The sequence below is a fragment of the Brassica rapa genome, chromosome A10 (genome assembly GCF_000309985.2).
Source record: "Brassica rapa cultivar Chiifu-401-42 chromosome A10, CAAS_Brap_v3.01, whole genome shotgun sequence".
Classification (NCBI taxonomy): Eukaryota; Viridiplantae; Streptophyta; class Magnoliopsida; order Brassicales; family Brassicaceae; genus Brassica; species Brassica rapa.
The window spans coordinates 1,939,487-1,964,763 of record NC_024804.2 but is presented as its reverse complement, the minus strand read 5'-3'; the positions used below and the strand labels follow the sequence as shown (position 1 = coordinate 1,964,763).

General features: G+C 29.7%; 2 long non-coding RNA genes and 1 pseudogene across 7 annotated transcripts; 1 reads left to right on the top strand and 2 right to left on the bottom strand.

Annotated features, from left to right (window-relative positions):
* Positions 1-232: 232 nt before the first annotated feature.
* On the bottom strand, positions 233-3,056 carry LOC117129181 (annotated as a pseudogene).
* A 767-nt stretch (positions 3,057-3,823) lies between these two features.
* LOC103844173 lies at positions 3,824-6,525 on the bottom strand. Of its 2 annotated transcripts, XR_004452800.1 has the most exons (5): positions 6,322-6,525; positions 6,148-6,241; positions 5,946-6,029; positions 5,748-5,836; positions 3,824-5,649 (listed from the first exon to the last, which is right to left on the bottom strand). It is a non-coding gene; the product is annotated as an uncharacterized LOC103844173 (long non-coding RNA). The 2 variants fall into 2 exon arrangements; XR_004452799.1 differs by having other exon boundaries at positions 6,148-6,525.
* Positions 6,526-13,048: 6,523 nt separating this feature from the next.
* LOC103843903 lies at positions 13,049-22,592 on the top strand. 5 transcript variants are annotated; one of them, XR_004452805.1, is made up of 5 exons: positions 13,050-15,759; positions 15,942-17,384; positions 17,469-17,504; positions 17,632-17,903; positions 18,096-22,592. It is a non-coding gene; the product is annotated as an uncharacterized LOC103843903 (long non-coding RNA). The 5 variants fall into 5 exon arrangements; XR_004452802.1 differs by having other exon boundaries at positions 13,051-15,759; positions 15,942-17,083; positions 17,241-17,384; positions 17,632-21,694; XR_004452801.1 differs by having other exon boundaries at positions 17,632-21,694.
* Positions 22,593-25,277: the final 2,685 nt, after the last annotated feature.

Genomic DNA, 25,277 nt, shown 5'->3' with positions numbered 1-25,277 from the left:
GGACTCAGAAGTTGGAGATCTGAAAATTGAAATCAAGAATCTCTCTCTTTTAGAGCATTTTTAATGTAATTTTTTTTTCAAATCAGAATAGTAAAATTAAGTTTTCGAATTTTTTTTTTTTAAAGATTTATAAAAAAGTTCGAATTTGAAAACATATAATCTAAAACTATAAAAAATATATTTTTTTTATTTTTTTATATATCTAGGATATTAAAGTCCTTTTACTTATTAAATGAAATATTTTGGTTATTTTCTTCTTTGTAGTCTATTTTTGTGATCAAAATTTGAAAATGGTCTATTTAAGAAAATTGTCCGATATTTTAACATGCATGGAATTATTTACATATACCACATTTATTTTTGAACTACATGTATATGTAGTACGTAAAAGCCAATTCATTACAAAACTGAACAGTATTGCAATTAAAAAAAAAGGCACAAGGGAGACGGCATATGTTTGAATGTTGCGTCTTTTACGGTTTTACTTTCTCAGGATCCTCTCTTCTCCTGTAGTCTGTAGTAAAAGCCACACACACATGTTGTATCAAACTTTCGAAAACCAGCTCAATTTGGGATCAGGTGCTACTGTCTGATGGCTCCTCCATTGCCTTAGGAAAACTTCCATCAAAACATAGAGAGGAAACAGCAGGTACAAGGCAAAGCACGGTAAGAAACACTAAAAGCTGCGGTGAGATTACAGCCATTGCTAACGCGTGTGAAACGCACAGAGACGTTCCTATATAAAAAAACCACAGCGTCAACAAACCTCTAGCTGGTAAGAGAAAATAAAGCGCAGCAGAAGCCTATGGTGTTGGAAGCCCATAGGACGATGAAAAACGTCTGTTTCATCACCGCATGACCCTCTGATTGGGTGACAACTCCTGGAGGTCTAGTATGTGGCTGTGACCAGCAAAGTGTATATAATTAACAAATACTCCACGAGCTTCCTCTGACGTGTCGGAACTAATGCGTCTTGTATGCGTGGAGCAGTAAGCCCAAAACGTGATTGGTGATTTGAAGAAATCATACGTTTTTTTCATCGGTTTTGGTAGAGAAGCTGCTAGAAGCTCACAAAGGTACATTCAGCTGCAAGAAAAAAACATTTACGCTCACAAAGATGCTTTCAGCCAGAGCCGGTCTATGGCATAGCTTAGGGCAGAAAATTTTAGAAGGGCATTTTTTAGTTGTATATGTTTTTGTTGTCAATGGGACATTTTAGTTTTTTTTGCTTACAAATAATTAAGGTTTATAAGGTTTTCTTAGCTAAAATAATACTTGTGGGAATAATTAATCAAAATAACATTTGTCAGATCCTTTAGCAATATTTATAAACTTGTATTAACAAATATATTAATTTCTAAATTTCTAATATTTTTATAAAAACTAGAAAATTGTGATGAGAGCAGTATTACGTGTTGACATTATTAGGAGTCGTTGCAAGTTTACTCTTCTTTTGTGTTCATCAATCTTAATGATAGTCAGTTGAGACTGTTATTTTCGAAAAACTTGACTACATAAGTTTAACTAGTGATTTGAAGAAAAAGATGGAAAAAATCGATATTTCATTGATAAAATATTTTATATTCTATTCTTTTTGTTTCCTTACAAACCTTTTGTGAAACTTGATTGTTTAATGGAAGTTTATTTTTTATTACTGTTGTTATATGATTTTGGATTAAATATATACTAGGTGATTTTCCTGTGCTCATGCACAAATATAAATATATACAAAATAATTAATAATTAATTAATTTTTAATTAATATATATATATCATTATAACAATTATTAGTTATTTTCATTTATTTAGAAATTATATATATATATCATATGTAAATAGTGTTTAAATAATGTATTTTATTTTAGTTATATATGCAATCTAGGTTTAAAAATTTCATTGATTTACTTATTTATTTTTGGTGTTTACTGAGTTGAATTTTTACTACAACTATTTGAATTTTAAATAGCTAAAATCATATTAAATGTTATTAAAATTTCATTTTTTATTTTAGATTTGTAAATATCTCATTGTAATTTTTGTCATTTATTATGTATCCTTTTGATAAAATATTAAAATAAATTAAAATTGTATTATTTGAGAAAATATATTTTTTGAATCTATTATTAAAAGTATTTTGTTTCCACTTTTAATCTTTTGATCTAAACATATATATAGAAAATATTTTTGGTTGTTTTATTTTATTATTTATTATATTATTTAAGGTAGAATATTTTAAAAATTATCTTCTTTAAAAATATATTCATTAATATTTTAGTAGTTTAAGAAAACATTATGATAAAAAAAAGCAAAAAATTATTTAACAAAAAGGAAAATAAAATAAAAAAAATTATTATAATGGCATTATGCATAATGTTTTCAATTCACTAAGAATACTTTTGTAATTAACTACTTTTTTTTTTGACAACTACACTAAAATTAACATGAAAACTACACGTAGAAAACTGACTTTTCAAATAATATTATAAAGATATAAATGCATAGTTTTATGAATTGGCTTAGAGCATTATAAACTAAACAAGGGGCATTGCATATGTTTTGACGGTTGCATCTTCTATCTTCTCAAAATCCTCTCTCCTCCTGTAATAGAAGTGAAACATGTTGGGTCAATCCTTCCAAAACCAGCTCAATCGGGGCTCAGGGGCCATTATTGGATTTTGGCAGGGACGCCGCCTCTTTGCACCCGGTATTTGCAAAAACTTCTTCCAAATCCAAGTCCTCTCCTACGACTCTCGGTCCCTGGCTTCTTAAAATATCAAGGAAAGTTAAATCATCACCATTTACTTTATTGCGCTCAACCGATCGACATTCCAGTAACAGTCTCAGCATCTGCATATAATGGATCATCATATTAGGAAAGAATCTTAATGTATAAGAGTCTCACGTAGTTCATTCATAGGAGGCAGAACTTGTTTTTATATATATAGTTTAAAATAAGAATTGAAGAGGAAAAGAAAATATGCCTGATGATCATTCTTATATGCTACAAGGTGCAAAGGCGTGTTGTAGTCAATATCCACTTTATTCAAAACACGCTTCTCAATGGAGTCAGCGTCTCTTTGGCTCATTCTCTGGATCCATCCAGTGAGGACTACTTGGAGAACTTCAAATCTATCATGTACCACAGCAAGATGCAGAGCATTATGGCGATCTACAGTCTCATCTTGGATGCATTCACGGGAATTAAAGAGGCACTCTGCCACAAGATCTGTTTTTCTTCTTGGCGGGCAATTCTTCTAAATAAACAATTTTCAAGTTTTGATCACAAAAATAGAGAGGAAAATAATCAAAATGTTTCATTTAATAAGTAAAAGAACTTTAACACTCTAGATATATAAAAAATTAAAAAAAAAAAAAATATTAAAAAATATTAAAAAATATATAAAAAATATATATAAAAAAAAAGAAAAAATATTTTTTATAGTTTTAGATTATATGTTTTCAAATTCGAAATTTTTTTTTTCAATTTTTTTTTGTAATTCGAAAATACTTTTGAAACTATTTTTGAAATTTTTATTTTCAAATTTTTAATATTTATGTTTTATTTTGTAAAATTTTAAATCTCAATCTCAAATCTCCAACCCAACTCTAAACTCTAAGGTTTGAATTATTTAACCCTATGGATATAAGGGGAGGGGGGGGGGGGGTTATTGGGAATGAAATTTTGAAGGAATTTTAAAATTTAGAGATTTCATTGTTATTGGTTAATGAATTCTTAAAATCTTATTAGAATCCATTGTTATTGGTTGGTGGACTTTTAAATTCTATGGAAATCCTATGTTATTCAAAAAGTTCAGTTTTTTTGACTTTGTAATTCTATTAAACTCTTTTGTTATTGGGACATAAATTCTCTCTAGTTTTATTCATAACACTCAACTTTACAAATATCACATATAATCATAGGATTCTCAAAATCTATGTACCAAAAACACAAAAACACAAATACACAAACACTTTTTACATTTTTATTGTCAAGTCAAAGATAATTGTAAAAATAAAACTAAAGATAAAAGAAATTATTAAAAATAACAATTTTTAAAAAATCTTTCATGAAATATAACTATTTGATATTAAAATAAAATCATAGAAAATTCATAGGTTGATCTTAAAAACTTAAAAACAAAAATCAAACAAGACAAATCAAAATGTCAAAATATTTAAAAACCAAAATTTTTATTTAATTTTCAAATAGTTCTATTTATGAAAGAATTTTTTTAAAAAAAATAATAATAGAAAGATAAGTTTGGAAAGAAAAGTATATATGAAAGTCTATAATAATCAGTGACATTTTATACAATACATTGGGTAAGAATTCATCAAATCTACTTAAATTTTAAAAATCTATTAACTCTTAAAATTTTTAAACTCTACACAAATTCTATTTTCAATAGGCGTATATTTACTTCTTTAATACAACATTTTGATCATTTTGATCCATAGAGTCTATATTTGTGACGTAAATTTTTTTATTGCTATCATATGGTATTTCTCAAAAATTAAAGGGATATAGTAGTACGAAGTATCATAAACCCCCATTAAAATAGATAAAATATGTGCTTCCAAACTTTGGGATAAATCAAAATTGTGTGTGAGAAAAGCAAGGACAGTACACATGCAAAAACTGAGAAAGAGTATGAGTAAAATTTCAAATTTAAGAATCATTTCTTGTTGCTTTCAAGTTAAATGCTTGTTGCGATATTCATAATGATGGAACTTACAAAAATTGATGCATAATGATCAAGGCATATAAGAAAAACGAAGAGTATGTATTACAAAGAACATGTAATAAGTACGTACAATCTACAATGTTGAACTTTTGTTTTATACTGGTTTCATATGCAAAGTGAAATCCATAGCAAATATGATAACTCCCATATGGCCATGACTATGAAATAACTAATGCATGAGATTATGAAATCTAACAATCATAAATTGCGACGTATAATTAATATCTTTTTACCAACGTTGAGTTGACCTAGTGGTAAAGGGGTTGCGGCTGTAACTTCTGCTACTTGGATTCAACTCACGGTGGGAGGGACTATTTACAATGCTTGGGTTCCTGGTAAAGAAGTGAAAATACCTTTTTTTTTACCAAAAAAAAAAATTTAGCAAATGATGTCGTTTATCATAATTGTATCCTATCAAACTCTAAAATGAACTCATCATTTGTGATTGTGACTCGGATCTTTATTTTGATTAGCTAACATAAGATCATATAAATTCTATTTTATTTTTCGTGATAAAGATTATTTTTCGTGTTGACTCCAGGTGCCAAACTACATTTTCTTCATTTTGGATATGGTCTCATATCATAACATTTTTTTTTTACAATTTTGGTACAGAGTTGTTTCTGATACCTAGCAAAGATTTGGTACAAAGGTTTCATAGAACCATCAAAGCATCCAATCAGTAGAGTTTTGAAACACACAACACAAAAGACATGAATGAAAGACATTTTGAGAATAGGACAGGAGAGTTACACAGCTTACAACTCTAACTACTACTAGTCGCAGTCCAGCTTTGCTCGACAACATCACACACTTTTCTGTTGTACTCACGCTTGTTTTCGCTGTAAATCCGAGCGCCTTCCGAATTTGCAGGAGAATTCGGATTAGGGTCACAGAGAAACGACTGTAATTAAAAATAAAAGATAAAGGATCAGTTAAGAACAGAGTGATCCCCAGCTTTCAGGGCAATGCAAGATGTTGGTAAGGCATTTTCAACAATACCTGGATGGAGGTAAGTATAGCAGCAACATCATATATTGGACTCCACTGGTTTTGTAGAATGTCCAAGCAAATACTCCCATCTGCATAAACTGCAAAGCAGGTAGAGAAGAAGAAGAAGAAAGTTAAGTAAGCCAAAAAAAAAGAAGCTAAACATTAACCGAGTGGAAGAAAAGAGAAAGCTGTGTCTCTATAACTTACTATTTGGATGAAACATCCGTGACACAAAACGAACGGTTGGTTAAAAGCCACATTGCCATGAAGTGAGAAAAAGAACTCAGAGCTCTGTTTATGAGAAAAAAAAAACAAAAGAGCTTGTATTAGGCGTATTAATGTTTAAGAAAGTTTAATAGAAAAGAAAACAGGAAGTCGGAGCTAAGATAGTGGGCGAAAAAATATTAACCTCGTTGTCATGGTGTTTGTGCTAATTCCTCCCTAACTTCACTCTCTACTCTGGAAAGAGATTCCATATCAAGTCCTTATTTAGCTTATGCCGCCTATATACCAATGGGACTCATAGGGAGTGAGTTCTGGCCTCTCAGGAACTCCATTAAGCATAAGGAAGGAGATAAAATACTTTGTGTGTTACAACTTTGGAGTTGTGAGAGAATATGCGGCTCACAGGGGACATGTGAACTCTGGCCATCATGTTGATCTTAGGAGTATCAAGGATTTCCTTTTGCAGCGACAATGCCCATTGCACTCCCCGTATTGCGAGAGGCCTCATGTATATCAGTGGCCTGTAATGCCCATCCATTGAGTGAATCTTCTGTCTGGAACCAGTATTTGTATCAGTTCAAAATCAGGTGAAGTAAAATAAAACCTCCAATAAACCAAATCTTGAAACTTAGACGATGGAACTGTCTCGTTTAATGTTGAAGATTTAGAGCTTCGGCCTTAAAAAAAAGATTTAAGGGACTTACCACTTTATCCTCTCCCGGCTCTTTTTACTTCTTTAGGTTAATCTTCAACTCCAACCACACCGGTCACAATCTCATATCGCTGTTTATGACCACATTAGAAAAGTAGAAACCATCAATATCAGTTACAATCATAGAATAGAGAGAGGTCTTATTGAACTATTCTTAAGTTTTATCAGTATCAGTTATAATCACGGACAATACAAAAAAACACACAACATTATTGTTCTAAGTAAGTAGCAACGGATATAACTTTTATAAGTTTTATGTATGATGTGACCACAGAATCAAAGATCCTTTATATACCTTGGTATAGAAAGACTGCTATAACTTTTGATACTTAGCTTCTAGAGCTGCCTTCTCCTCAAGAACTTTGCTTCCGTTTCATCATGTTGGTTCTACTTCTGCCATGTAAAAATGAAAAAAATAAGTAAATCATATTATATTTGGGAGCATGCCATCATAACCAACATTCAAACCAAGATTATAAATCCCAGATCTCATTCTCATTTACGAAGATTCACTCACATGAATCTCTATTTAGAACCTATACATGTTTCCTGACAGTGAGACTCGAGCTCTCACGGACATGACATCCGAGTGTTGTCCAGCCAAATTCTGCAACTTGTCCAGACAGTGGTTCGGTCTCAATCCGCTGATATATATATGATTTCACGGGGAAGGAAACGAAGGCGTCAAGATCCTAACTGGGTTTAATGTGATTTAACAATTAATCCTGAATTAAAAGAAATACATTGAACCATAGGGGAAGTAAAGAAATGAGAAGAGAAACATCACTTTTGCAGAAAAGGCGAGGTTGAGTTCTGTAAAGAAGACAACACCGATGTCCTAATCGGATGTAAGAATAAAACGCAACGTTTTTACTCATTAATGATACCAAACGCAAAAGCCACAAATCAGACCAAACTACAATTATGTTAGTCCGGACCAAACCACAGCTATGTCCGACTTAAAATAAACCAAACTATAAGTGTGCCAATTTAATACGGAGGTCCAACACAATATATAATACGAAGCCCACTCGTTTAACCCATGTTTTTTCTTTAAAGGAGATGAGACCCACAAGACGCTGATGTGGGGTATCAGGAATAATTTTTACTTTTAAATAATAAAAGTTATATCAAAATTCATAATTTTTTATGATTTATAATTTGTTTTAGTGAAAGTTTCAGATGACAAAATTTGCAGATACGTGATATATATATATATATATATAGGTCAGAAATTATATTGGGATTTGCCGCTTTGGTATAACATGGATAAATAAGAGATCAAGCAAACATAACTATGAGTCTATGACATGTAATCATCTAAAAATCGAAAGGTTAAGATCTTTGTAACAAATCTTTTTCTAAATTTTGACTCAAAGCTGATTGAATTCCAAAACAAAAAAGGAAAAACAAGAGAAAAATATGACTATAAAAGTTTCTGACCAAAAGATTATCATTATTTAATTTGATATTATCTATGAACACTTTTTTATTTGACTAATAATGTAGATAGGAATGAACAAAGTTACTCACTCAGCTACCTTCCACGTAAGCTAAGATCTAGTCCAGACACTAGCCTTTATATATCAATTCATTTATTTAGACCATCTCCAATGGTACTTTATAATTTTCTCTATATTTCACTCTAAAATAGAGTAACTCTATTATACAGTTGGATTTGCTCCAATGGTTCACTCTATAATAGAGTTACTCTATAATAGAGTGAAATATAGAGTATTCTTATTTTTCACTCTATTATTTTTGGAGTAAAAAATAAGATTACTCTATATTTCACTCTATTATAGAGTAACTCTATTATAGAGTGACCCATTGGAGCAAATTTAACTCTATAATAGAGTTACTCTATTTTAGTGTAAATTATAGAGGAAAAAATAGAGTGCCCTTGGAGATGCTCTTAGAAGATGGAGTACCGTACTTTCTCCCTTCATACAATACTATCAACTTCAACAATAATCCAATCTTTTCAAAGTGAATACTGAAGATTAAAGTTGAATATAATAAAAATGGGAGAGGGGGAAAAAGAGGGAAAGTACTTTGTTTTTACAATTTATTTTGGTTTATTTTTGATAGTGGCATTAGATGTCGTTGCTGGTTTTGTGGCAATGGAAGCCGAAGTTGCCCAACAAGAGGTACATATATATATATACCATTAGTAAACAAATAATGATAATGATGGCGATGATTGTTTCAAGCGCTAACAAGTCTTTCTCTGAAACAGAGGTATTAGGAAAAGCGCTTAAGCATGCTAAAGAATGGCAACATTCAATGGCACAAGCTTCTCCACGGTCTGGTTTGTCTAAAGACTGCGCCTCAAAGGCGATTCAAACACAACACCCAAATGATGTGTACTGTTGTTACTCTGATGCAGCGTGGAAAGGTGCCTCTTCTGCAGGTGGCATGGGATGGACTTTCACCAATGCTGCGGGTGATACACGATCACAAAGAGCTGTTGCTTGCCCTTTTGTGGCCTCTGCACTAGTTGCGGAAGCTTTAGCACTCAAGGAAGCAATTAAAGCAGCCATCTCTCTTAACATCAAAGACCTCATTTGTTTCTCTGATTCAAGGGGCTTGATTAACATGATCACAGCAAGTTCTTCTGTGATCGCTCTGCAAGGAATTCTCCATGACATCAGTGTGTTGAGTCTTTCCTTCTCTTCTATATGTTTTAAGTTTGTTCCTCGGCTCTCTAATACGATCGCTGATCGTCTGGCCAAAGAGGCTTTGTCTTTGTATCTCAACCCCTCTGTGGTGAGAAGAAACCTTGATAACTAAGTAGTAATATAAGCATGTTTGACCAAAAAAAAAAAAAAATGTTATGCCCATGATGCAGGTGAAAACGAGGGCATGGTCACTCATGGTCACTCGAGTGTAAATCTCCAAGCAAAAAAGCTTTCATGTTAGGGTTAATAGCATTAGGATGTCTGTTAGCAGCTCATTTCATCACCGTTATGATAGGATGCATTATCTCCGCTATCAACATTGCTGATAGAATCCCAGGATTCGAACATAGGACCTCGAGACTCATCCACTTGGCCTGTATTTCTCTCACTTGGTAACTAAAAAAACTAATACTCTAAAAGTAAAAATAGATTCATAATCATCACATAAATTGTTTTAAGATTCAAATTTGGCGAGCATATACAACACATTAACATTTGTTATATTTAATACATATACAATATATATTACATATACAGTATTACTTGAACTTTTGTTATGAAATTGACACTTTGTGGTGGTGTTTGTGGAATATTGGATGATGGTGGTGAACAGGATCGTAGCAACTGCGGGAGCGGGGATACTTATGATGGGCATATGGATGAACAGAGAGTCAAGACCAGAATGTGGATTCACAAACAAACATTTTCGGTCTTTAGGAGGCAAAGTGTCCGGCATCGAGCTTTTCAAACCTTTGCTCTTTCTTTTCCTTTTGGTTCTTTTCCAATCTTGTTCCCTCTCTGCATGTGTTTTTGGTGGCCTCTTTCAATCATTCTGTTTCAATGTGGGCTCGAACATGGACTGGGGCTTCTCTCGTGGCTCCAGTGTCATGGTCGGAGAGTTTGAAATATGTGTGCTACTACTCGTGTTTCAAGACTCTCCGTACTCCACGTCATCCCCTTCTCTGGGGATTCCCATCAAGCTTTCTCTTGTTTCACCACGTCTTTTGCCGGCGCTCTAGAGACCTGCATCTTTGAAAAATTCTGCTTCTGCAGCGAAAGATCTGAGCAAACTCCAAGTCATGCCGGATGTGCCAGAGGCTTCGATTTACCTCTTAATGCTCTGCCTTTATTATGCATGGAATGTCATATTTTTCTTTTACGAAGAATAGTTTGCAGGTGAGTTGGTTTCGGTCTGCATCCATATTTTCACCATCATATCTTCTTTCTATGAAAAGAGACAATCTCCCAAACTCGTTTCTGAGTTTCGGCTTCAGCTTCTCCATCGAGGGCTGGTTTTCAAAGTCGCTAAAAATCATGCTTAGACTACAAGCCTACACCCCTTGATCAAAATTCAGATTTCTAGTATGATCTTCACGGCCTTAATAAAATCTACAATGATTTCAAAAGGAATATAATTTTGAAAACTCGATCAGTTTTGGGAAATCTTTTTCGAAGAAGAAGAAGAAGAAGAAGAAGAAGAGAGAGATCTGACTCTTCCTGTCTCTCCTTTTCTGGTCTGTCAAAGAGAGCAAGAGAGACGCCGATTGATTCTGTCAATAAACGTCGAGAGAGAGAAAGAAACACATGAATGACATACATGTGTCCCATAAGAGACATATCTTCTGGTCCTTAATTAAGAAACTTTCCTTCTCTTAATGCATAACTAGGTGTTTGCCCGTAATTTTACGGATAATTATATTATAAGAAATATATATTATGTTTACAATGTAATAATTTTTGAATAATAATTAAAAAAATTTTAATTTTAATTTTAAATAGTTGGATAATCAAAAATTTCAGTATATATTCTTAGAAGATTTGTGAGATTTAAAATAGTTCAATAAAGTAAACCTTAGTCATTACAAATATTTCTCTTATAGAAAAGTAATGTTATAGATAATTTAGATAATTGGTTTTAGAATTACTTTATATTTTATTTTATCACGTGAAAAACCCGAGAATACTCTAGCTTTCAAGAAATAAAAAAAAAAGAGTTTTTTTTTTTTGTGTAGGAGTTTAGAAAACATAAGAAGTTCTAATAATTCTTTACCTACAAATCTAATTATTTTATATAAGAATATATAACCATTAAATTTCTTTCAGTAAAAAAAGTTAAAGTATTTTATTCAATTATAGATAAATAATTGATAAAGAAAAAGAAATTGATAAAACATATATATATATATATATATTTCTCCAAATAAATCATTATTTGTAATATTACTTGTGTTATTTGGTAATTTATATCAATTAGTTCTATAGTTACCTTTTATTTTTAGATTTGATTAAAATAAATGACTAATAAATGTCAACAACCAATCAAATTATAACAATTTTCTAATACTTAACCTATTAACAATACATAAAAAAATAATCACTTAAGTGACTTTTCAATTAATATATAATATGATTTATCTCTTTAAAACCAATGATAAATTTGGTTAATGTAAACATGAAAACATTTATGACGGAAATGGTAGTCTAAGTAATTTCTCTCATAATTTTGTCAAATCACCAATCACACTTTCTCACTTATTGTTTATTTAGTGTTTAACATAATACTTAAATTGGTTAAACAAACCACTTCTTCCTTTAAAATATACCTATTTTAATTAAATTTGATTAATTAATAAGAAAAATAAGTTTTAAATGTTTTAATAACAAAAATGATGTTATTTTAGGGATATATAATATTCATGTGAGATCCAATATTATATCAAAATATAATATTTTTATTTGAATAAAATTTATTAAAATTTTATCTTGTACATTTTAAAAGTTTATTTTTATTTGTATGAAATTTGTTAAAATTTTATTATTGTACATTTTAATCATTTCTAAAAGTGATAACTTATCTATGATATCACATTGTCATTTGAAAATGAGGATGATTTTATAAAGTTATATATTTGAATGTTTTGCATTCATTTGAAACATTTTAAAATATATATATATAGAGAGAGAGAGAGAGAGAGAATAAATGAGTGAGTTTAATTAACATTATTACGTTTACATTAATTAGTTTTCTGAAATCTATAATTTATTGTATTAACTACTAATATAAATATATTAAAAACTGTTTTTATAGTTGTTAATGTAGTATCATATGTATTAAATGTATATGTCAATTTATATAATGTAATATATGATATATAATTATTTCTATAGATAAATCATATTAATCTATCTATCTATCTATACTATTTATTTGCGAAGTAAAGTTTTGCAACAGAGCTCTCACGTTAAAAGTTAGAGTGGTTAATATCGTTTATACCCTTAATGAATAAAACATATAAATAAATTAAAAAATAAAAACGAAATTTTAATTGATTTGATTAGATAATTGATTAATATTAATAATAGTAAGAATTATCCAAAATCTGATAATATAATTTTAAAAAGAGATAACTTCTGTATATATTGTATTGCTATCTGAAAAAGTCTTTTAGTAAAAAGTTAAAAACATAAACTATATAACTAAATATTAATCAAATAAAAATTTTAATTTTATAATTAAAAATAGAATATGAATTATCCAAAATCTAAAAATATAATTAAAAAAAGATATTTATATATATATATATAAAGATATTTATATATATATATATAAAGATATTTATATATATATATATTGTATTGTTATCTGAACAAGTATTTTAGTAAAAAAGTTAAAAACACAAATCACATAATTAAATATTAATAAAATAATTATTTAATTATATAATTAAAAATATAATATTTAGTTATTTTAAGATTTATTTAGTATAATAAAAATAGTGTACAAAGAACTTTTCAAAAATTTATGAAAATGTTTAGGCCCGCATCGCGGACAAAACACCTAGTTCATCTATATTTAAGATGTTTAATTAAACATATATTAGATTAGGTAATTCTAGGACTGGTTTCTTTTTAAAAACTTTAGTTAAATAAATCAAAAGATAAAAACAATCAATCAATCAAATTATAAAGATTAATTGGAAAGCTCTTCTATGCATCAACAAAAATCATTTAAATGACTTCTCAATTAATATATAAGAAGATTTTGTTTTTTTTTAATTTAAAAATATTAAAAACCCTACCTAAGCAACCGCGTTAATCATCTTTTAGAGAGTGTTGGAACGAACTAGTTGTCGAACAAAAACAGTATTATTTAGCAAAAATGTTTTTTTTGGGCTTGGTGATGGACTAAAGCTCAACCTAATTATCTTAAGTTGGATCATCCTCAAATTAATCTTTTTTCGCTGACATACGACAAATATTTTGCTAATACTGTTTTCTTCACTAATTACAACTTACAACAGTATATGAAAGAAGAAGACAAAAACATGGAATAGAATTAGTCACGAACAAAACAACGTGGCCATTATATTTTCTTTACCTTTATACTTGTTGTGGAACATGAATGTATTTTAGGTGTTTAATTAACAAAAAGACTGTCCTCTCATCCTCTGGTTAGGTCGCCCTTTCAAATACTTTCTTGTTAAAAAAAAAACTTGTTTTATTTCTGAATTTTTAAAAGAAAATGCTTACTTAACGAGATATCTAATTTGTAATCCACACTTTATTGTTTTTCTCCAATACTTAAACGAAAAGGAGACCAGGTTCAACGAACCTGTAACTTTTAAGTCTACATAACCTTTGGAAAAATTATCATTTATATAATAAACTTTCAAATTTGGTTGAAAAAAAGCATGAACTTTTTCTTGGACTATTTAAAATATCAACTTAGTTTGAATAACAATTTTAAACTTCAATTTAGTTTGACTAAACCAAATTAAACACGACGTTAACTCGGGTAACGGATTGATTAGACGAGATTAACTGCCGTCTCTAATCTCCGTTAAGTCCAAACGACGTCGTTTTAAACTTTTTTTAAAAATTGCATATGGATCATTTAAAACACCAACTTAGTTTTTTTTTTTACGTTGGATTCAATATCAATGGTGTAAAGAGTAGTAATACAATGTCCCCCCAAAAGCAACACACACCTCCAAACAGAGGATTGAGAAGAAAACAAAAGGAAAGAAAGTAAGAAGAAGAAAAACACCAGTAAGTGCTGTAAATAATAACCGAAGACACGATCAGGTTACGGAACAAGGGTCCACCGCAGCTAAGTTCCAACGATTCTACACACGAACCACCGAATTCAACTCCTCCTCTCGTAATAGGGAGCTCAGCCATGTAGGACCACCAGTAGCTACGTAAGATTGGTAGCGATGATCCCTGGTCACACTTAGTGCAATAGAATTGGCAATCCTGTTTCTGCCAGCAACTACATGTTCCTCTACTTAGTTTGACTAACCAAATTAAACACGACGTTAACTCGGGTAACAAATTGATTAAACGGGGTTAATCGCAGTCTCTAATCTTCATTAAATCCAAACGACGTCGTTTTAATTTTTTAAAAAAAAATTGAAAGGAATCATACCTGTGACCAAACAATAACTAATAGATATTATTATGAAACCTCCAAATCATTTTCTCACACCCTAAATCCGTAAATTATTTTATAAATATTAAAACTTGTGAATAACTTAATAGTTAAAAAATTTGGTGAGTATTATTAAAAATATTAAACTTATAAATAACTTAATAATTATAATACTTCACTAAAAATATTAAAACTTGAAATAATTATTAAAACTTATAATAATTAAAACTTATAAAAAAATAAAACTTATAATATTTATTAAGTTATTTATAAGTATCATTAAAAAATATTAAATAAAGAATTTTTTAATTATTAAGTTATTTATAGGTTTTAATATTTTTAAAAGTACTCATGAAATTTTTTAATTATCAAGTTATTTACAAGTTTTACTGTTGGTATTTTAAATGGTCCAGATGCAATTAAAAAAAATTAAAGCGACGTCGTTTGGACTTAAAGGAGATTAGAGAAGACGATTAACCCCGTCTAATTAATCCATTATCCGAGTTAATGTCGTATTTAATTTGGTTTAGTCAAACTAAATTGAGGTTTATAGTGATTATTCAAATTAAGTTGGTGCTTTAAATGGTCCTAATGAAAGTTCATGTTTTTTTCAACCAAATTTGAAAGTTCGTGATTTAAATGATAATTTTCCCTTTTTCCCTTTTTTTTGGTATGGGCTATCGCCATGATTTTCCAACGTAAGCATGCTTAAAAAGACGAAATGTAATTATAAATATAGTCCTATTCCATATTCGAAAAAAACTAATTAAAAAGAAAGTAGTACTTAGCTTTCCATCTACTTTCTTGCAATTAAAAAATAAGTTGGTGAAACCTATTTTTATACTTTTGAATCGTATATGATATATCGTATCACCATATAATGCATATGGTTTGAGCAGAGAGCTAAAGAGAGAGAGAGAGAGATGATCCCCATGCCTTCTCCAGAGACTCATGATCACTTCATTCTCGATCGTATGGCTCTAGTTTCATCTATTTTTCCTCATTTAAACGATCTGGTTGTTGCAATTTTATATTTTCATAACTTCGATATCTACTTTATTGCTCTACCGTATAGAGACATACATGTGCATGTGTGCTTTGGTAGTAATACATTTTTATTGTCTTAACATTTTTATTGTCTTAACATCAACCAGGATCAAAGGTTGAAGAAGAAGTGAAGCATAGATCAACAGCATATACATGATGGCAAATGATATGTTTAAAATCAGAAAATTTTCAATCTGGATTTACTAGTTGATGGTATTGGGTTTGAGTTTGATCGAATATAGATGGACATCTCTTTTCTTAAGGTTGCTTTGAAGAAAAGGATGGGAGATGCCCATGCCTTGAGTCTTGAGGCAAGTAAACGATCACCAGTTCCCCCTTTCAAAACTTCAATCTCTTTGTTAAACACGAGTACTATTACATAACCCATCTTTTGATTTTTATACAAAAGCTCACGTTTTTCTTTCATCGTTTACGTATGAATTGAAGTTATGCAGTTCAATTCGATTGTTTTATGAAATGTAACTTCTCATTCAATATTTGATGTAGTGTATAGGGAATCCCAAAAAGATAAAAAGAAAACCATATAAAAGAAAAAATATATCGTTTGCATGTTAAAAGGAATTATCGTCGATACATTTAAAATTGTTCAGATCAACTGTAGAATTAATATATGTGATAAATCTATGTTTATGTTTCTATGTATCAGCTGCAAATTATAACGTTTAGGATAGTTTAATCAATAGTAAGTAAATTTTGAAGCTATGAAATATATAAGGTGTATACTTGCATACCAAGCCTGAATAGAAGCCCATAAAGCATATGCTTTGGGGCAGGCGAGATAATCTATACAATACTAAAAGTTGAATAAGCTCAACACCTAAGGTGTCCACATCAGATTAAATAATCCACCAATCACAGACAATATTTTCGCCACGTCATTTAAGCCCATGTCGAGATTTAATGTTGGGTTTCTTAGCCTAAACCCTAAATTATTTTGTCATGGCCCAAAATAAAGTCCACCACCCGTGGCTTCTTCGATCATATTTTCCTCCGCCAGTTTCTCAGTTCGTCTTTTCCAATTCGAGTTCATTCATGAAGCCTCCGTTACTGTGATCCACTTATAATCAATCAATTGTCTTCTTTACTTCCGTATTTATTTATGCGTTTCACCTCGCTATCTATCTACTTCTATATAAACCGGTTCCTCGAAGCTTGCTGCCATTCGATTGAGCAAAGAGATTCAGGTTTCGTTCTTTGGAAAATTTTGATGCTGATTGCAATAACAGAGGTGTGTTTTCTGCAAAATATTTACCGGGAAGTTTTTGTTGCAATTTTCCATTTCATTTTACCTCGCGTATTACGAAGTCGATAATCGGTTTTTGAGTTCATGTCGTTATATGTTTTTCATTAGATATTTATGTTTGGGCACAAAACTGATTTTTCAGAAATCTGTGATGGTGCTAAGTGGCTCACGGGGATTCTGTTACACATTGGAATTGAAAAATGAGCAAGAAGCAAAACAAATGAAGAAGAAGAAGATTAGAACTCACTTTCATGCTATTTTGTTAACTGGCGGTTGTTGAGTAATGGTAACTGGGGGTTGTTGAATCATGGTATTAGTGTGATATGCATCTTTCTACGTATTAATGAATGTTCTTTATTTTCTTTGTTAGACTGGAAACCGTTTCATGGATAGAGGCGTGAGCAAGGTAACTTTGGCTAACTGTTTGCGTTGGTAATATATGGTTTTTTTTTTCTTGAACAACAAAACATATGGTTATCTATGTAGATTTTAGTCTATATTCTTTTAACTGCTGTTGCTTTCTCCCTCTTCAGGAGTTGAAAACCCAATAGCTTCTGCAACTCTAGCTGGTGATTTAGGAATTGGGGCTGAACAGCTTCTGCTGATGTGAAAAGATCACACCTTGCTTCTCTGCAGTAATGTAGAAGGTAAGTTCTCTGGTCTCTTTGTTGGCTTTTCTGTATTTTATCATTTTGGTCTGCACTATTGTTTTTGTTTGTGGAAGATTCAGGGTAAATGATGATGATTTGCTGAAGATCAAGAACACTTATCGTCCTATCCTCTCAAGAAAGAGAAAGGGTTTATGGTATGTATATAAAGTCAATAATATTGTTACAATTCAAAAGCAAATATAAAGTCATTTTTTATAATTTGATCAAAATCGTCATGTTTCACTATGATAATAGAAAAGGTAGGTAATTTCCTTTTGTTTACCTTTTAATCATTCTTGCATATTATTAAATCTTAGTCAATCACTCAATCTTTTCGAATAACTCAGCTATGGCGTTCCAAATCTTAGTCAATCACTCAATCTCCCGTAGTAGCCATCAAAGGCAAGATAGAAATAGCTTTGGGTTAGGTCGCAAAACTCAAAGAAAAAAAAGAAACAAAGCTGGAGAAACTTAAAACGCTTTCACTGGGAGATTGGAAGAGCATATGTCCACGAATAACTGCTTAGGCAATTGTAAAAATATTTAGAGTAATACAAATCACATTTGTATTTCCTACAAGAAGATTAGTTAAGTCTATCATGCGGTCACTTCCTCATTTGTTGTTATCTTGATTTTCTTTATGATAAAACCATAGCTAGCTCTTTTATTTTTCTTTTAATTTACTTAATATTTGGTTTGATTGTAAACTTTTCTATTGACACAGACTAAAAGAAAGACAGTTAATTAAAATAGAAGCATTTTATCTAAACAAAGCAGAAATGACAAAGCCAAGTTTTAATTTATTTATTTCACAATTATCATTCCTCTTCTTGAAAATATCTAAAATAATATACCTCGAAAATCACATGTGTCGTAATGTCACTTCTTATCGTATCTAAATTAATCTTAACTTGTGTGAACATCAACTTCAACCCATCAAACTATATTAAACAAAAATCATTATATTAAAAAGAGACCTGACAACGCGTACACAAATCATAAGACTGGGATAAGCCAAAGAGCATTAAACAAACCATATCAAATACATAATGTAATTGGTTATCAATTAGAGTAAAATGGTGGGAAAATATGGTGAAAACGAGAGGGATAGAAAAATAATAAAATTAGAATAATTTTTTTTCATCTTATTAGTAGTCGAGGTAAGATTTACTCTATTTTACTGTTTTTGTTTCTCATTTTTTAGAGTAAATGAAATAGAATCATATTCCACTTGATTGGATGAAAGAAGAATAAATGGGCTGAAATAATTTTTCATCCGCTTTAATTTACTCTAACTTTACCATATAGTCATACGATATATACCGACTAAAAGAAAGAGAACATCAAAATAAAAAGGATTCTTTTTTTGCCAGCAAACAAAACAAACTCATGTAGACTCTGCGAACCACCCCGGTAGCTCTACATCTATATGAACGACAAATGACAGTTGCTTCCTTGCATTGCGTGCGAGACTGTCCGCCTTTGAATTCTGTGTTTGTGGTATATGAATGATCTCTGAACTGTTGAAACTCCTATTCAAAACTTTTATGTCTTCCAAATAGCTTGCAAAGGTTGGCCACTCTTCTGGTTCCGAAACCATCTTCACCAATTGAGCACAATCCGTTGCAAAAGCAATCCAGAAAAAATTAAAAAATTAACTTACATCGAAAAATATTAGTGTGGAGAACGAAAATCATAAAAGCCCTTTTTCAAAAAAAAAAAAGAGTGAGAAGCAAATATTGTCTCTATACCTTCAGGGCCGGCTGAGTAGGGAGACAAACAGTGCGACCGTCTCGGGTCCAAGTATGTGGCCCCCGTATATTAATAGTTAAGGAGCCTATTTTTTTTATATATCTATATTTTTAGACAAAAGATTAGAAAATATAACAAAGTAAATTGAAAACGGCCCAAAAATATATTTTTAAAGTATATAGTTTTATTTTCATCGGAAAATATATACAGTATGATTAAAATTTTAAAATATTTTAAACATTAAATAAATATAAATATCAAAGGGTACAAAAAAATATTTTCGCCCTATGACCATTGTAACTAACACGAAGAAATCGAGAAAGATAAATTTATGGAGATGACAAAAATATATAAATTTATGAAATCTCACAATCCATGGTACATCTGAACCATAGGAATTAAGACTAACGATGCATTCATATGTCAAAGTTACGGGAACAACAACAATACTCTCAATCAAGGAATGTTCCTAAGACGCCTCCCTATATTTTGGTTGAAAATTACAATCAATTGCTACATTTCCCACTACAAGTGCATACCTACTAAGTAACTTCTCAAATTTATTTTTAAGGGAAAAACGTAAATTGAAATAAATTATTTTTAAAACAAATGGGGTAAATACACATTATACAAAGAATCTATCTCCAAAATTAATAAACGAAAATAAAAATTGCAATAAGCTTACTTATAAACACGCATATACTAAAACTACAATTATACCGACAAAATAGTCACCTAGAATGGAGCTTTCATATTAAGAAGTTATTGCATGTCAAGATTTATACCTCTCTCTGTATGGGATTAAGAAGCGGCTAATTTCAAACGGTTAATAAAAATTAAAGAACGAAAGTTTCGAAGTTGACGTATTCACTCGGCTAATCTGATTGGAGTGTGTATAAGATATTAAGATAACAAACAATCATATTGTCGACAAACATTAATATAAAAACATATATTTTATTCATACTGAGTTTGAGAGAAACATTAATACCCACCCCAATAGCAACAACACAAATTAATTCTGCATGGGAATGTTAGAAGTTTGAGAGAAAAAATACTTGATAAAATAAAATACAAATAATAAATACCCACATACATTAAAGAAAACACAAACTCCAAACAATCATTATTTTTCCTTTATTATTTTATTCATACTGAGTTTTTGGATTACTAATATGTAACAACACTATTAAAAAAAAGATGTATGTACATATTATCTAAAAAATCCTTATTTTACAACTTAAAAATAATGATAGAAATAAAAATTCACAATGGGTTGAAAACTAAGAAATAAAAACAACCTCATAAATAAAGAAGATGTCAAAACAAGACAAATACTCCCTCTGTTCCTGTTTTACAGAATTTTGATGTTCCAATATATAAGATGTTTTTATTTTTTTAGGTAACTTTTACTTTATTAAAAACTGTGTACTCAATCATATTTTAATGACATTTTTTAGATAAAAAATAGTTTTTTAATATCTGTGTTTCTACCTAAACATCTTATATTTAGTAACAGAAAAATTAAAAGTTAATATAAATTTTAAAAAATATTTATAACACACAATCCGTGCGTAGCGCGGAAAAATGATCTAGTAACAATAAGAGGCCAAAAATAACTTGAAATATTGTGTAGTTTTACTAGTAACATTGTTTGTTGGTAGATGTACAGACCCGGATTCAAACTTCCCTCCTACTTGAATAAGGTTTCCATTATTTTTAAAAGTAAAAAGGGCCAAAAAAAAATTTTTGGCTTGTCGGCCCAGATTTATCAGGCACAGCCCTGTATACTCGGTTTAGAGATAAGATACATATTATGTTTTATTATTCTGAAGCCGTTGATGTTTCATATCACAAATCATTCGATATCAATATGTCTATGTTCACAAGGTTTACCCTTGTACACATTCTTATAGAACATTCATGAAAAACTTTAGATTCGTAGATGAAATCGCTAACCCGATGACCTCACTGATATCAAGAAATCAAATCGAGGAGCTAATCCAAGATGTGGTAATGTCAAAACAACATTTTCTCATAATGAGTTAATTTGTCATTGTGTTGCTTGTTGTCATCATGCTTCAACCACTTGTATCATTTTTCTAAAAGCTGACTTTTGAAACTTGTCTAATCCTTAATATAAACGCTAGAGAAAAAAACTCAAAAGTCACTTCCAATGATCAAAAATCAAAGTGTGAAACCTTTTTCTGTTGACGGACATTTCAAAGGTACGTAGAAACAAATTAAATTGATTTTAGGTGATTTTTTTTTCTCGGTGATATTAAACCAAACTGAAAGGAATACAAGGTCGATACGTTATTAGGACACCAAAACCAGCTTTGAAACAGATGAAACTGGAGACATAAGCTCCCATAGGAGAAACTACAGCCCAACAAATAGGAAACTTTCACTAAAGGCTAACATTGAACCAAAGGATTGAAATGATTAGGAAAGGCGAGAGCAGAGAGAAACGAGATGCTAACGCATACCTTTTAGGTGATATTCTAGAATGGGTTTAACAAAAATCACTTTAAACTTTGTAACTCATATAAAATTATATAACACTCATTAAAAATAAAATTATTTTAAAACTAATTAAAAATCAAATCACTTCAAACTTTAAATTGAATATGGGAATTCGGCCAAAAAAAACCTCAACTTTACACGAATTGCCAAAACAAACCTGAACTTTGGGGCTGGCCAAAAAAATACCAAACTTTCATTGACTTTAGAATTAATTAACAATGTTTTCGCTGACTTGCCAATTTAGCACGCCGTCAACAAATTTAACAGAAATATTTGACGTCGTTTATTGTTGACGCTAAGTGAAACGACGTCGTTTTCAAATGAGATGAAACGACGTCGTTTTACACGATTTGAAATTAAAAATATGTAAACACCTGGATTTGAACCCAGGCTGGTTGGTCAAATGGGAAGATATTTTACCACTGGGCTACTGGCACTTTCAATGTATTTACTAACATGTTAACTTTTATTTGGTACATATTGAATATAAAAAATTCTTTAAAAACTTAATAAGATCTTTAAAATTCCAAAAAATTAAAAAATAAAGAAGATTTTTATAAAATTAATTTAGAAATTAAAATTAAAAATAAAATTTTATTTTTCTTTTTAAAAAATAAAAACTCTTCCAAAATTTTCTAAAAACTTAAAAAGATCTTTAAAATTCCAAAAAATTGAAACAATAAAGAAATTTTTTATAAAATTAATTTTGAAATTAAAATAGAAAATAAAATTTTATTTTTTCTTTTCAAAAAAATAAAAAATCTTCCAAAATTTTCAATTTTTTAATACATTTGCTAAAAGTTGAAATTAATTATACACACATAAAAAGTTGATAATTCTAACTTTAATTTTTTGCATTTTATTATAATTTTTAAAAATTTTGTTTTTTTTTTTAAATGAAAATTTTGGATTTTTTTTTGATTTTTTAAAGAAAAACAAATATTTAATTTTAATTCAAAATTAATTTTATGAAATTTTTGGAAGATTTTTTTTATTTTTTTTAAAGAAAAATAATTTTTTATTTTTTTTAAAGAAAAATAAAATTTTATTTTCAATTTTAATTTCAAAATTTATGTTATAAAAAATTTCTTTATTTTTTTCAATTTTTTGGAATTTAAAGTTCTTTTTAATTTTTTAGAAAATTTTGGAAGAATTTTTATTTTTTAAAAAGAAAAATAAAATTTATTTTCAATTTTAATTTCAAAATTAATTTTATAAAAATCTTCTTTATTTGTTTAATTTTTTGGAATTTTAAAGATCTTATTAAGTTTTTAGAGAATTTTTTAAATTTAATATGTACCAAATAAAAGTTAACATGTTAGTAAGTACATTAAAAATGCCAGTAGCCCAGTGGTAAAATACCTTTCCATTTGACCAACCAACCTGGGTTCGAATCCAGGGGTTTACATATTTTTAATTTCAATCGTGTAAAACGACGTCGTTTCTTCTCATTTAAAAACGGCGTCGTTTCACTTAACGTCAACAATAAACGACGTCAAATATTTCTGTTAAATTTGTTGACGGCGTGCTAAATTGGCAAGTCAGCGAAAACATTGTTAATTAATTCTTAAAGTCAATGAAAGTTTGGTGTTTTTTTGGTCAGCCCCAAAGTTCATGTTTGTTTTGGCAATTCGTGTAAAGTTGAGGTTTTTTTTGGCCGAATTCTCAATTGAATATCCCTTATATTTATTTTACTTTTTTTTTTGAAAAAAAACGTCGTCTTCCATTTTTTCTGATGAGGATGTGTCTATATTTATTTTACTCTTTACCACATAGCTTTGCTTATGTTAGTAAATACTCCCTCCGTATACAAATATATAATGTTTTGGTTTTTTTACTTGTATACAAATATATGATGTTTTACTTTTAATTAATGCAATTTGTTTTAAAAATAAATTATAAATCAAAATATAGAAATATAAGTGGTTGGATTTTATTGGGAATCAAATAAAATTTTAAACTAACTAAAAGTAAAACAAAAAAGTAATAGACAAAAGTAAATATTTAAAAGAGAAATGTAAAATAAATGTAATGTAAAATAAACCTCATATATATTAAAAGAGAAGTCACTTTAGTGATTTCTGCTGACATGACATTAATATAGAGCTTCTTAGAAAAATTGATATAATTCGATTGGTCGATTTTTTTTAATTTTACTTTTCATTTATTTTAATCAATCGCTTATGTAGACAAGCCCAAAACTATTGTCGATTTCGTTAAGCCCATATATAGTTAGGGAATAATAATTATCGATTTAGTTTAGCCTTGTGTACCCGTTCGGGTTCGGGTCGGGTATTTCAGATTTTCGGGTATTTCGGTAGAGATGTGTAGAATCCGTTCGGGTATTTCTGTACTTCGGGTCGGGTGTTCGGGTATTTTTAGTTCGGATTCGGTTATTTCAGATTCGGTTATTTCGGATCGGGTTCGGATATTTAGATTTTGAAAAAAAAAATTAAAATTTTCATTTCTCAAGTTTCTTATATTTAAAATATAAATTTCAGTTAACTAATTTTTTATTTTTAATAGATTGAATGGTTAATAGATTTGGACATAACATTTTAAAACTAAAAAGGCATTAATTTAGTTATTTTTTTTAATTTTGGATGTAACTTTTTGTTAATTTTTGAAATAAAAAACTTGACATGCATTTTAAGTGAGTAGAAAATCATGTTTTTCCTTAATTGTATGTATATCATATGAACTTAAAGTATGTATAGTATCAATATAAATATTTTATGTAAAATGAGAGATGTAAACTAGAAATATAAGGTTAATTATACATATGTTTGGTTATCTTTGGATATCCATTCGGGTTCGGGTATTATCCGTTCGGATTCGGGTATCCAATCTCTCCTTATTTAATACCCGTTCGGGTATTTTGCTACTTCGATTCGGATTTCAGTTCGGGTTTTTCGGATCGGGTTCGAGTGCCACTTTGGATATCGGGTAAAGTGTCCACCCCTACTAATTAGGTTGTTTGTTTTTAATAACTTACCTTTCTAATATAAATTACTTGCGCAAGTTGAAATCATTAAATATGAAAATAACTTATTGACAAAATTTGTTTTTAATAACTTACCTTTCTAATATGGATTACTTGCGCAAGTTGAAATCATTAAATATGCAAATCACTTATTCACAATATGGATTACTTGCGCAAGTTGAAATCATTAAATTTTATCGATTTAGTTTACCATTGGGCAAGATTTAGAATTAAGACAAATATTAAAAACTTTTCTTGTTATTTAATG